This window comes from Eleutherodactylus coqui, chromosome 5 (assembly GCF_035609145.1).
Source record: "Eleutherodactylus coqui strain aEleCoq1 chromosome 5, aEleCoq1.hap1, whole genome shotgun sequence".
NCBI lineage: Eukaryota > Metazoa > Chordata > Amphibia > Anura > Eleutherodactylidae > Eleutherodactylus > Eleutherodactylus coqui.
In genome coordinates, this window is record NC_089841.1 from 239,061,086 (window position 1) to 239,076,127 (window position 15,042).

A 15,042-nucleotide genomic window follows, 5' to 3' on the forward strand; every position below is an offset into this window, starting at 1 on the left:
GACCTTGGAGTACTAGTTGACTGTAGCAATTAACTGGAGTATTCAATGCCAGTCAGCTGCTGCAAAAGCAAATAAATTCTTGGGCTGCATTAAAAGAGGTATAGGGGTGAGGGACGATTACATTATCCTTCCACTATATAAGGCACTTGTCAGGCCTCACATGGAATACTGTGTACAGTTCTGGTCACCGGTGCTCAGGAAAGATGCTGCAGTGCTGAGGGAGTTCAAAGAAGAGAGACTAAATTATTAAACCAAATTGGAGGACTGGAATACTCAGAGAGGCTATCAAAATTGGGATTATTCACCCTGGAAAAAAGACACTTAAGGGGCGACCAAATAACTATGTATGAATACATTAGTGAACAATACAAGGATCTCTCCCATGATCTGTTTATACCCAGGACTGCGACAATAACAAGAGGGCATCCGCTAAGTCTAGAGTAAGGAAGGTTTTATCACCAACACAGAAGGGGGTTCTTTACTGTAAGAGCAGTGAGACTGTGGAACTCTCTGCCTGAGGATGTGGTGATGGCAAAATCGATAGAGGAGTTTAAGAGGGGACTAGATGTCTTTTTAGAGTGCTATTATATTACAGGTTATAGACATTAAATGCCCAGTGGGGTTGTTGATCCGGGTCTTGGAGTCAGGTGGGAACTTTCAAACATTGATTCAGGGATTATTCTGAGTGCCATTATGGAGTCGGGGAATAATTTTTTCCCCCAAATGGGATAAATTGGCTTCTGCCTCATTGGATTTTTTTTTTGCCTTCTTAACAAGATAGGGTAGAAACAGGCTGAACTAGATGGACATTGTATTCTTTTAGCCTAACATATTATGTTACTATGTAGACCCTTCCTCCCATTAAGCAAGGATCCTGGACAAGGCATCAGCCTTGCCATTTCTTGAACCAAGCCGATAAGAAATCGTAAAATTAAATTTGGAGAAAAACAAGGCCCAACGTGCTTGTCTTGCTGACAGTCTTTTAGCTGCGCAGATAATTCTAGATTTTTGTAGTCAGTAAGGACTATTACAGGATGATTCCAAAAGATGTCTGTATTAGAGAAGACAACTTTATGAGTAACAGTTCTTTATCTCTGATGCCTTAGCTTCTTTCAGCAGGTGATATGATATGAGACAGAAATGCACATGGGTGCAATAGCATCTTATCTCCGATTCGTTGAGACAAGACAGCTCCACAGCAGAATAGGAAGTGTCCATCTCCACAACATGACTAGGGAAGGCAATGGCAAACCACCCCACAGAAAACAGACTGCCAAGAAAACGTCACAATATGACGTTACCCTAGGAGTCGGTCATTACTCGGTGCTTGCACCAGAAGACTTTACCTTTACAAAGGCCAAAAGGCATTACCAGGTATTCAAAATGTCCATATGTGGTTCTAAAGGCAGTCTTCCACTCATTCCCATAACAGATTATAGGCTCCTCTTAGTTCTAGCTTGGTAAAAAATCTTGGCAGAATGGAATCTTTCCAGAAATTCTGGAATTAAGGAGAGAGAGTATCGATTCTTGACAGTAATTTTATTTTGTTCTCTATAATCAATACACGGCCGCAAGATTGAATATTTTTCCTCTACAAAGAACACAAGTGTCCCAGATGGCAGTAAAGAAGGTCCAATGAAGTCTTTCTTTAAATTTATATCCACAGTTTCCATATCAATTGATAGAGTTTAGGTCTTACTTGAGATATTGTTATCGAGAGCTTATTTATGAATTTCCCACCTCCAGAATCTAACATAGCGGAGCATTGTAATTTTTGGACCTGTATGGGAATGACAAAGTGAAAGGATGGGGGGCGTCCCTCATCCTTATCTTGAGTTCTCAATCGAATGGCTTGTGACACCGAACCCGACTGTTTTGGAATGTAAGATTTGCCTATGGTCTTAGCTGTTCAGGGAGTTGAATACCTTAGCAGATATCAGCAAAGGAGCTGTCCAAGTCCTGGATGGCCTAACGAAGAGAGCTGCCAACTGGAATGCAGGAAGTTACGTATTCGAGCCCTGACAGCATATTTGTTCACACATGAGTATATGTTTTTGCAGAACAAATTATGCTTTTTTTGCGAGCACATTGTCGTATTTTACTGTCCCTTTTGTGCTTGCAGGGCATGTCAATTTGCACAAGGAAAGCAAAGATGCACCAATTGAAATGGCTAATTAGTTCTAGGTGTGTTTTTTTTTTCCAGCTATATTACACAGCTTATTACCTATCTCCTTGATAAATTGTGTGTGTATTTGCACACCCCTAATTGACTTCTATAGGGATTTTGCAGGAAAGTGCATTTATATTGCAAGACTGATGCAGCAAAATACGCGCATGTGAACAAACCCATTGAAATCAGTGTGTTCTATTCTCTGCGTACTGTGTGAGCAGATACACGCCTCAGATTCATATGGATGGATTTGTGTGCAGAGATTAGAGCCCATTGATTTCAATGGGTTTGTTCACATGTACATTTTTTTCCCTGCACATATCGGTCGCACAAAAAAAAAATGCACGCTAGCATTTGCACACTAAAAGTTCCCATAGACGTCAATGGGGGTTGTCCAAATGCACATGCATTATGCAAGGAAATGTGCAATGCGCTGCATAATTCCGCTGGAGAAAGAACACATCTGAAACCCATTAGACTAACCATTTGAATTGGTCCACCACCTTTGCTGCACGCAAATGAACATGCCTTGCATATGCAGATAGTACAGTAAAATATGCAACTGTAAAAAAACATTGTTCCTTCTGCAAAAACTCTCATGTGAATGGGGCCTTAAGTCTCCAAATGCAGTAAGGATAAAAGATACATGATATAAAACATAAATACAGATGAGTGTTTTTCCTTATATGTTGCCATGCCTTACGTCAATTCATTTATTTCACATTTTTGTTAATACATTCATTTCTAACTTTATTTTTAAGGCATTCAGGCTCATTGATTTTTTTTTTTTAATCAGTAAAAACTGTTTGAAATGTTTCCAGTCATCGCGAACAGCTTACTGTTTGAGGGACAGTTCCATTAGTATCACCCTGCTTATCAAAACTGGAATAAATGAGCACTGAAAGCATCTATTGTTTAAAGCAAAGGATACCCAGTAGCAAAGCTGCCTCTGTTGGTGTTCTGAGGATCTGAGTGATGTTCAAAGTGAATAATAGCTATGGTTAGCCACCTGGATGATAACAAAGACTTCAAACGTATTTGATACTGTGATCACAGATAAGAGAACCAGAATATGAGATTGTAATTGGGGCACTGTCAAGACAAACGAGTATCTCATTCATTCTACAGACAGCGACTCCCAGGAGGACAATGTGTAGAAACTTAAAAAACTGTGCATAGATTAAATTTTCATCACCACACTGAATTTTTACATGTACTAAATCTCATAACAATGAAAGATCATTTTAGCCATTTCCTTTCTATCAGCAGGGCTGAACAATTGCATAGTCTAACCGTAATTAAAGGACAACTTCAGTAAAAACACTTTTTACCATCCCTTTCCCTCTCACTTGATTGCCTGTCACACTATGGAGGTCTCCTTCATTTATTTCAGTCACTTCCATTCAGTGCAGACTCCTGTCTGATACATATCAGGCAACATCTTGATAATGAGATTTTTTTCTTTCAGTTCATCCCATAATGTATCAGTACTGCATTAGCTAGAAGCTATACTATTTTTGCCTGCTGGGTAGACAGTTCATTTATCATTATCTTTAATATTCACCTAAATAAGCTAAAAGATCATAAGTATACAGTCAGGAGGATGAGTTTTGATCTCCTCTGTTATAACTGTGTGAGGGAAGCTGTGTGATTATAATCAGAAACTGAAATAGGAGTATGTGTCCCCCTCTAAGCAGATTCTGTGGTAGGTTTCATGTAACAGTGTCACGTACCAGAAACAGGAGAGAGGGGACGATACCTATAGATTCAGCCTCTGTCTTCTTCCTTACTGATTGACTCTTTGAGTACACTTGCCGCTACCAACCGTCATGACAGAGCCTCAATTGATCACTCTAGGGGGATTGCAAGCTCGGGATCGTTAGAATATAGGCTGATTTGTATACAGCTTTCCCGGGGTCCTGCCACATGCAGACTGAAAGCACAAATCATAACCTGATCTGTTCTAACACACTCCAGAGCTCTACAATGTCCATACAGCTGCCAACACCAGTTTGGTTATTGGTAAACTGGAACCCGATTTATGAATTATGAACAGTATGTGGTTCGTTTTAAGATACGGACCTACCGACAGCACAGAGATCCGGTGGGCTAAAGCAGTGTTCCCCAACTCCAGTCCTCAGGGACCACCGACAAGTCATGTTTTCAGGATTTCCTCAGTATTGCACAGGTGATGTAATTATTGTTGGTGCCTCAGACATTCCCACAGGTGTTCTCTCAATAGGAGATCCTGAAAACATGACCTGTTGGTGGTCCCTGAGGACTGGAGTTGGGGACCCCTGGGCTAAAGGACCTGTGGTGACATCAATGCTATGGGAGGAACCATTCTGCAGTTTGGTATAAAGTACTGTATGTGGGTTCTTCCACCCCCTGTGATATCATTGCAGATCATATAGGACATTTAAAACACAGAGCCTGACTGACAGAAGAACAACACAGTTAGGGCTCTTGAAAAGGGGAGGACAAAAATAACAAAATGAGAATACAAGTAAATCGTTATTATCTCAGACACAACTCAGCGGTCCTGACAAAAGACACCGACCTAACAACACCACAGAGATCCGGTGAGCTAAGGGACCTGCAGTGATGTCACTGCTGTGGGATGAGACAAACTGTGTTTGTCTTGTGTGGGGATAAAGATGGATGTAGTAGAGCTGTGTGTGTGATGTGTGAGGATCATAACGGGTGTACCATGTAGCAGAGCTGTGTGTGAGTCAGGATGTAGCAGAGCTGTGTGTGGTGTGGGGTCAGGATGGATTGAGTAGAGCTGTGTGTGATGTGTGGGGATCTTAGTAGATGTACCATGTAGCAGAGCTGTGTGTGTGTAATGTGCTGTGTGTGTAATGTGTGGGAATCAGGATGGATGTAGTAGAGCTGTGTGATGTGTGGGGCTAGGATGGTTGTAGCAGAGCTGTGTGTGTCATGTGCTGTGTGTGTAATGTGTGGGGTCAGGATGGATATAGTAGAGCTGTGTGTGTGATGTGTGGGGATCATAATGGATGTACCATGTAGCACAGCTGTGTGGCGCATTGCGCCACCAGAAACACTGGTACTATAATTTCCTAATAATTACTAGTCAATGTATATTCACTGGGGGTCTTACTAATCACTACTAGAACAAGAATCCCAAGCCCCCAATCTTGAAGATTTTGAATGAAGCAGTGGTCACACATATGCACTGCCACACCACTCAGAGTCTATGGGACTGATGAATATAGCGAAGTATAGCATTTGGCTATCCTGGGCAGTCCTATAGATATTAAATACAGCAGTGGGGTACATGCATGGCCGCTGTTCCATTCAAGCAACTCCAGAATAGGAGTTTTGGACTGTATCCTTTTTTTCATGCTGAACAATTTTAGTAAAATTAATAAAAATGTGTGTTTTTTTATTTTTTTTGGAGGGAGACTTTTTTCTTTTAAACTTTATAAAGCATGCTCTTATTTTATGTGCCCAAGGGTTTGGCAAGAGTGATTGCTTGATTACTTATAGTATATAATACTTTGGAATAAACATTTCAAATCATTGTTGCCTATGAGTATTATACTGACAGGCAATCCATCAAGCCATGAAATGTGACTTACTACACAAAACCTCATGGCAGACCTGGGAGTCTTTGTTAGGTCCAGAGTTGTGATATTATTCTATTGGCAGACAGAAGGATCATTGTATCTAGGGTGCTAAAGGATTGGAGACCAACTTTATTAGTGCCTGATCAGTGCCCTAATGCCACAGACTCTAAGCGATAGGCTTTGTTTTATGACAGTTTAAGATTCCCTAATATTTTGTTTGACAAAACATTTGACCGTCTGAATGGCCTAGAAAATGGAAGATGCAGCCGTGACTTGGTCGTGGTAGCCACTCGTTCATGCGATTTTCAGCCTCGATATGGGCGGCCAAAAATCGCAGCACCCGTGTAAAGGAGCCCTAAGGCTAAATTCAAATGAACTTATTTGTGCAGCGCAATGCACAGTGAATAGAGCAAATTCAATGGGGTCATTCACAGCAGCATATTTTGCATGTGCATTTCATTTGCACAAAAATTTGCAATTTGTGCAACAAAAGAGCACATATTGAATGAATTTCACAAATTACCCATTTCTGCATGTTTTTTGTGCATGCAAAAAGTACAGTAAAACACGCACATGCACGGGCAAATACACAAAGCCCATTGCACAAATATGTAGTGCAAATATGTGCTTAACCCCTTAACGCTACAGGACGAACAGTTACCTCCTACAGCTTTGGGGTGTGTATGGATGGAGAAAAAAATAAGTTTAAAAAAGTTTTACTAATGTTTAGGAGAAATAAAAAGTACTAAAAGTTAAAAAAAGCATTTTTGAAATATTTATAATACAAGAATCTAAATAATAAAACAAAAATACATATTTGGTATCACTGCATCCGTAAAAGTCCAATCTATTAAAGTAACGCATTTTTTCCCCAGCACGGTGAATGTTGTTAGAAAATAGAACATGGTCACCTCATCTGCAAGAAAAATCTAATAAAAAAAGCGATTAATAATAGTATAATAATCTTTATTTGTATAGCGCTAACTTATTCCACAGCGCTTCAAAAAGTTATATGTACTCCAAGATCATACTAACAGAAACTACAGGATGTCCCGCATAAAATGAGCCCTTGCACAACTATGTCTATGGAAAAATAAAAAAGTTATGGCTGTCAAAAGATGGCAGCAGAAAATAATTTAAAAAAATTTAATATCTTTGAAAAAAAATGAAAGTAGTACAGCCCCCAAAAAACCTATATCAATTTGCTATCGTAGTAATCATACTGATCCATATAATAAAGTTATTAGGTAATTTTTGTTGCACTGTGACGCCATAGAAACAAGATGCACTAAAGATGACGGAATTTCATTTTTTTTTTCATTTCACTCCACTTACAATTTTTTTTTAAAGTTTTTCATTATATTATATGGTACATAAAGAAGTACCATTGAATAATACAACTTGTCCTGCAAAAATCAAACCCTCAGCCAGCTATGTTGATAGATAAATAAAAGAGTTGTGATTTTTTAAAAGGGAAAGGAAAAACCAAAAATGGAAGAAAAAAAAGGTCCGCGTCCTAAGGCCTTAGTCAGACGGGCGTTTTTTTTGCCGCGATTTGCGCATGCGCATGCGTCCGGCGATTTTATAAAACCATTGCTTTGCAATGGTATCGGACACATGAGCGCTTTTTATGCGCTCGTCCGATAAATTATAGAACAGAAATCGCAGATCGCACCTATCTGCCATCTGCGATTCCTGTTCTCTTCTCTATATGCGCTCAATGGGGCCGGCGGCAGCAGCGCCGACCCCATTGAGAACATATAGAAGACAAATCATTCTTCTCTTCCACAGCTGTAACAGCTATGGCAGAGAAGAACGATGTTTGCCCATTGAATTCAATGGAGCCGGCAATACAGCCGACTCCATTGAAAGCAATGGGCTGCCGGCGTGCGCGGGATGAATTGTCAGGAAGGGCTTAAATATATAAGCCCTTCCCTGCAATTCATCCAGAAATGTGTTAAAATAAAAAATATATATATACTCACCTGCTCCTTATATATTCAAGCCCTTCCCGACAATTCATCCCACACTCGCCCGCAGCGCATTGCTTTCAATGGAGCGGGCTGTATTGCCGGCTCCATTGAATGCAATGCGCTGGACAGCTCCATCCCGTTTCTAATGAAACGCGGCTAGGAGCAGATTTTTGGGCGATTTTCGGGCATCGGTCACGCGATTTGCGGATGCGCATCCGTCATGCGATCCGCAAATCGCGCGAAAAAACGCCCGTCTGACTAAGGCCTTAAGAGGTTAAATGTACTTATACCCATGTGACACCGGCCTTTGGCTATAAACACACCTTATCTGTGTTGCTCCCAGAAGAGTCCAGGAAACTGTCTCTTTAAGATTATTGGTACATGCTTTTTTGTGTGCACAATTGCATATTAGCACAGCATTCGCTAGTTGGTATGTTTTTATAGTGGCCAAATACAAAGAGTTAATGCTCGAGCTCGAGGAAGCTTAAAAGTCACACACAGCAATTGAATGTGATAGGAAGTCTTCTGATTTATTAGTTAATCAGCAGAGTGTGTTCAGGGCTTACCATTTATGACAGACCATCATGTGGTAATACAAAAGTGGCATGGCTACTAACTTGTGATCTAGGATGCCAGATAACTTGTCATCAAAAGAGCAGGACATCCTACACTCTCACCCGATTTTCTGCCATGTTATGTCGAACCACCCACTGTACATGTTTATAAGGTAACCCGATAAGGGAGTATGCTTTGAAAACAGAGTTTCCCATAATTTGGAACCTCCACCCATGCACACTTTGTCCAGGAGGAATAACAGTCTATTGTAACACTTTTCCTGGGCAAATGAAATGGCAAGATGATTCCCAGTCCAGGAGCAATTAAGAGCCAACCAGATCACCAAGCCATACTCCAACCACTGCTGGGCAGTTGTACTCTGGTGTTTTTGTGACAACAGAGGGGCACCAAGAATTTTATTTAACCATTTTATTAGTCGTAGTTTTGGCATTGGTCTACTTATTTATTTGATTTTACAAGCTAACATGAGAAGAGGTCAATACAAACCAACGTAAACTCCAAAACACCTACCTTTAGTAACTGCATGTAGCCGATCTGCAGTTGCTGAAATAGATACTCTGTGCGAGGCTTGCAACGAAAAGGTACCTTGACTAGTTGGCCTGGGTTATCATCGGCACCATCGCAGCAGTGTTGAACCCTGGGGCATTCCAAGCAGAACACACTCTACCACACATTACCTCCTTGGATTGATGCTTCAGGTGTGACATCCTGCTTCAGGTGTGACATCATGGTTCAGGTGTGACATCATGGAGTGGAGCATGCAGAAGAAGCATAGGATCTTACCCTTCCTTCAAGCCCTGTCAGCGTTCTGCCCCCCTTTTTTTGACACCCTTTATTCTTTCCTTGAGGCCTGTTCCTCCAATTTAAGCAATAGAGAGATATCCACACTCATTTTGGGTGCAACCAGGTCAACAGCCATTTCCTCAGTCAAGGGGAGTCAGGCTGCTGCATTTACTTTCCAGTTCTTTAGAGTCTCAGATGAAATTTTGTAAGAATATAAGCTTTTCTTACTGTGTTTTTATGGCGCTCCTAAATCCGTCCATTCCAGAATGCAGAAACACTTCCATTTGGGATAGCTGCCTTTGGGAAAATGATTCTCCAGCCCCACGTTGGGCACCAAATTTGTTAGTGCAATATTCGCAAGTTGGTATATTTTCAGGTGCCACATTCAAAATGTTAATAGTTGAGCTTGAGGAAGCTTACAAATCACACACAGCATTGAATGTGATAGGAAGTCATCTGATTTGTTATTTAATCAACAGAAGTATTTATACAAAGCCATTTGAAACAAGGCTAGAAAGCCTTTCACTTGTAAATATATGTAATTTATTATAATTCATGTATTATTGGTTATTAAAAACTCAGCAAGTACAGTGACGTCTCTCTAAATGCGCATATGTTCGTGTGAATCCAGCCTAATCCTGCAGATTTTTCATCATACGATCAAAAGGCTTTCAGCTTTTATGTATAAAAAAGCAGCTAAACAATTCCACATATCTCGCTTTTCTGGACCGCCGTAAGAGTGACATGAGGGAAATTGTATATCGAGGTCAAGTACAGTCACACTTCACTTTTCAAGTTTTAGTATCAAACTTTATCACCCTGGATAGAGCAAGCTGCATTTTTAATCACCTATATTTTTGGACTAATTAAAACCAAAAACTGATATATATTCGTTTTAAAATGTTTTGATTTTCTGATTGTAGATTTGTTTCTTTTTCTCTATGGAAGACTATTTAAGTACCTGTACAATTAACAAATGATATGCTTTAGTACACACATGAAAAAAAATGAGTAAAAGATGTTAAATATTTTACTGTATGACTTTAATTAAACTAAAATACCAACTATTGCATAAAAATATACCCTCCTCACCCCCACACACAAGTCTTCAGCAAACTCTCATTGTCCACTTGACATACATGACAGCGTCAAATATTCCAGAGCAGGAACTGTACTATCACAGAGGTGACTTTTAAAAGAAAGATAAGTTTATTAGGAATTTCTTTAAAAATAAAACGTATAAGGGCACAACAAATGACGAAAACGTTTAAAAATGTACTGTATATCAGGACAAATATAACGCAGTTGCTCAAAAATAGAGGGTCCACCGGCGCAGATGTTGTGGTCCTAGGGCATTCTCGTGGAACCACAAGTCATAAAGCGTCGTGGCCTAATATGAGAGCTTTATTTGAATCCACTTTTGTCCTATCCTGAAAAATGGTATCAGGATGGACACAATATATTATGGATCAAGCTCTATAAAAAAGCATCAATTCTTCAACTATAGATTAATCCTCAGGCTAATTACTGTTATGTAATAGCTCCGAGATTAACAATGAATCTAATACATGCAACTGTGTTTTTATTGAGTTATAGGATTTTCTTGTGCTTAACCTCAGTGGCTGTCAGAGGCCGACACGGTGTTTTCAGAGGCTAACTACACGTCCAACCCTAACAACTTTTCAATTCAAACCACCTTTAAAGAACTCACCCGCATCTACCGTGAATACGTTAGATGCTGGTGGGAAATCCAGGGTCTTTCCAAATACGAAGAACATAAAATAGTCCCTAGGGGGTTAAGAAATAATACACTCCCCCCCCCCCCCCCCCCCGCTGTAAGAATCCAGATTTCCTTAAAAAATGGGAAACTGAAGTCACTGAATCATCATTAAGACTTATTAAACTCTTGATTGAAGAGGAGAAAGTAACCCTAATTAAAAATAAAAAATTGTTGGAAGAGACTATAGAAAAGTCGAAAAGGTTCTCAACAGATTCCGAGTATCCGGCCCTTGAAAAAAATCTTCAAGAAAATATTGCAAAATACACTCAGAGTATAAAGGATAGAAAACACACTCTGTTCACGAGAGACCTCACTGACTTTCGAGAGAATAGAGCCTACATTGGTGCCAGCAGACAATCAGGCACTGAATTAAGCTCTTCAGAAACTGATATATCAGATAACGAAAGATTCAGACCACAACGTCAACAAAGACCACTTAGAACAGGTCGGGGGCCAAACAAACAAAGAGGCCGGGGCCGTGCTAGATCGCTATCTCAGCACAACCCTGAGCTACCGATCTCACAATATTTTTTACGGGATCGTCGGAATCCCCCGGACATTTACTGACGGTCTCTAATCCACCTGACGAATCTGCCCAGGATAAAATGCAGATGATTAACCTGTCCAAACACAAATTAACATACCATGAAATTCGCGTTTTGGAGAGGGGGCTGTCCTTTGTCCCGACGACCCGCTACGAGCCATTCGTCTGGGCAAAGGACATCTCCCTCTTCATGCGCAAGCTCAGGTGGAAGAAACATTTCGCCATCCAGGACCGGAAGATGGCCAACGAGTTAGGAGTGTCCGTATCTGACGTCCCCGCCATTAGGGTACTCCAAAGTTTGGAGGATGATACATCTGGACCTATAGTCCATACTGACTGTAAACCAGTTAATAGGTCCCATCCTCCTACAGCTAATTCCCCTGAGCTGGATATTTTCGAGAATCTGGTTCTGAGAGATCTCAAAAAGATCAAAACCAAATATGTTATGAACTCTAATATGACCAAAAAAGAAAAAGAAGCTTTGAAAGCCCTGGAATCAAATGATGATATTATCATCAAACCATCAGATAAAGGTGGGAATGTAGTTTTACTAGATAGAGACAGCTACATTAACATATGTACAAACATACTCGAAGACGTGACTACATATGCTATTCTAGAGGAAGATCCTACGAATAAGTTCAAGTATGCATTAAATCAAATTCTTATTGAGGCCAAAGAATCCAAACTCATAAATGACCGTGAATTTAAGTTTATGACCGTTGACACACCGCGAGTGGCAACTTTTTACACTTTGCCAAAAATACATAAGGGGACTAACCCCTTGAAAGGACGACCCATTGTGTCCGGGATAGACAACTTAACACAGAATTCCAGCGTTTATTTAGATAAAGTCCTCAGACCATTTGTATCATCTCTTCCTTCATTTGCGCAGGACACAATGGATGTCCTGCGACAAATAAAAGGTATTACAGTAGGTCCAGAAACATGGATTGCAAGCCTCGATGTTGAGGCGCTCTATAGTTCGATTCCCCACGATATAGGACTGAAAGCCATCTCCCATTTCTTGGCACAAAGAGGCCCACATCTGCAGCAACACAGCGAATTCATTCTGAACCTTTTAAGGTTCATCTTGACACACAATTACTTTCTCTTTAATAGGAAGTTTTACCACCAGCTCAGGGGCACCGCGATGGGGACGTCATGCGCCCCCACTTACGCAAATTTGCTCCTGGGCTGGTGGGAAGAGAAGGTTGTCTTCACAAGTGATGCACCATGGTCCACATATATCCTTACATGGATTAGATACATTGATGACATCCTACTTTTGTGGACCGGCACAAGGCCTCAGTTTGATGCATTTGTGACCTGGCTAAATAAGAATGACATTAATTTACGTTTCACAGCCGCAATACATCAAACCACCATGACTTTCTTGGACATCTGTATTGATATCCAAACAGACGGCAGACTTACCAGCAATCTATACCGCAAACAAACAGCTACGAATAGCCTTCTAGCCTGGGAGAGCCATCACCCTTTTCCGCTGCGTCGAGGCATCCCAAAGGGTCAGTACTTACGAGTAAGACGCAATTGCTCTGAAGACACTAATTTCAACATCGAGTGTAGTAAACTCAAAAAGAGATTCCAACAACGCAATTACCCGACTGAAATATTGGACCATGCAGAAGAATATGCCCGCACATGTGATAGGAACACATTACTAATCCCCAAACAACGGAACGAAAATGAAAAAGAAATAAGGATTATCGGCAGGTATGATACCGGTTATAAGGAAATCCTCCAGATCCTGAGGTCATACTGGGAAATCCTCCAAAAAGATGAGGATATAAAATCTTATATTCCGGACTTCCCTAAAATCACATACCGGCGAGGACGTAACATCCGGGACCATGTGGTCAAAAGCTACCTTAAACCAACAAATACATGTAACGACTGGCTCTCTTGCTCAATACCAAATGGGACTTTCAAGTGCTCTAAGTGTCTGGCATGCAAGTACATAAAAAAGGGGAATTGCTTTGAATCAACAGGCAGAAAGTACGAAATACGCGACTTCATAAACTGCCTGACTATGAACGTAGTTTATCTCATCACGTGCAACTGTAAAAAACAATATATTGGGAAGACACGACAACAACTACGGAGAAGAATTTTGGGCCATGTCGGTAATATAGGGAGAAAAGAAGCCACATCTGTGTCAACTCATGTGTGGGAACAACACGGTGGAAATGCTGACTGCCTTATGTTCCAGGGGATAGAATTGATAAGACCAGATGGGAGAAGGGGCGATCTTGATAATCTACTCCTTAGAAAAGAGGCGAGCTGGATATACCGCTGTGAAACCACACAACCATCTGGCTTGAATTAAGTATTGTCATTCAATTGTTTCATTTAAATCTTAAATGGTTGTCATAATCAGATCTCTTTCTAGTTATGCGAATAAAGAAGACTACCCTCTGTAAATCCTGGATTTATGGCCTCTTTATACCACGATCCAAATAAAATATTAGGATCACAAGTGACGATCCATATCCAATGCCCTGCAACAAAGATAGGTCATCCATACCTGTTCATCTCAGATTACAATCGTAATCTATATAATCAATAATTACCCGTAACATTGGGGCTCTACTATTGGCAAAAGTATTATAATGTTATCAATCTGATAATGAGGACTAACTGTTTAAAAATTAACATAAAAATCAACATAAGATTACCCCCTTCTACCTCTCCCCACCTTTTCCCATAACCCTAAACACAACCCCCCCCCTTCGCCTCCTTTTTCATCTATTATGTGTGGTTGTTTTATTTTAAGCAATGGTGTGGACATATTTAATCTAAGTATGTCCCTATAGACATTGGTATTAGTACATTGGACATTGGATCTAATCTATATGTTACAATCAAGAGATAATATTCATGATGATCCCACTATTACCGGTAGCGGTGACGTGACGACGCTACATACCACTTTATGCACGATGTGTTCTATGTTTAACATTGCGCATAGGATCCCGAAGCCACGCACGGCGTTACCATAACAACAAGCCGCTTAACCTACGTGACATGTACGCCGTCCTCGATTACAAGTAGACGTATAATCCCGAAGCCATGCGTCATGACGTCATGACGGCGATTGACGCGGCTCACGTGATGCGGCTCACATTACGATCCGGGACCGGAGATGCGTTCCACGGCCGCCATTAGGGGCGGGCACGAACGCCGACTGCAAAGGGCGGAGCATGATGACGTCAGGACGGAGGCACGCTCCGATACACCACACCCTGCAACCAGGATTGGCCCTCAGTCGTCCACATGATCCTGTGACGTGAGGAGCCATGTCTGACTCCTCCCACGCATCAGCTGGGCTGAGGATACACCACACCCCGCAACCAGGATTGGCCCTCAGTCGTACACATGATCCTGTGACGTGAGGAGCCATGTCGGACTCCTCCCACGCATCAGCTGGGTTGAGGATACGGGCCCGCTGTAACATGTCAAATGGATAATCGGGATGACATTGGGGAATTTTGTTGAGAGACATAGGACTGCATTCGCAGTCACTACTAAAGTCTCCCTGATTGAACTGACTTTGACATAAATTGAGCAAGTTCATTACGCATGGCCTCATACACAAATGGGCG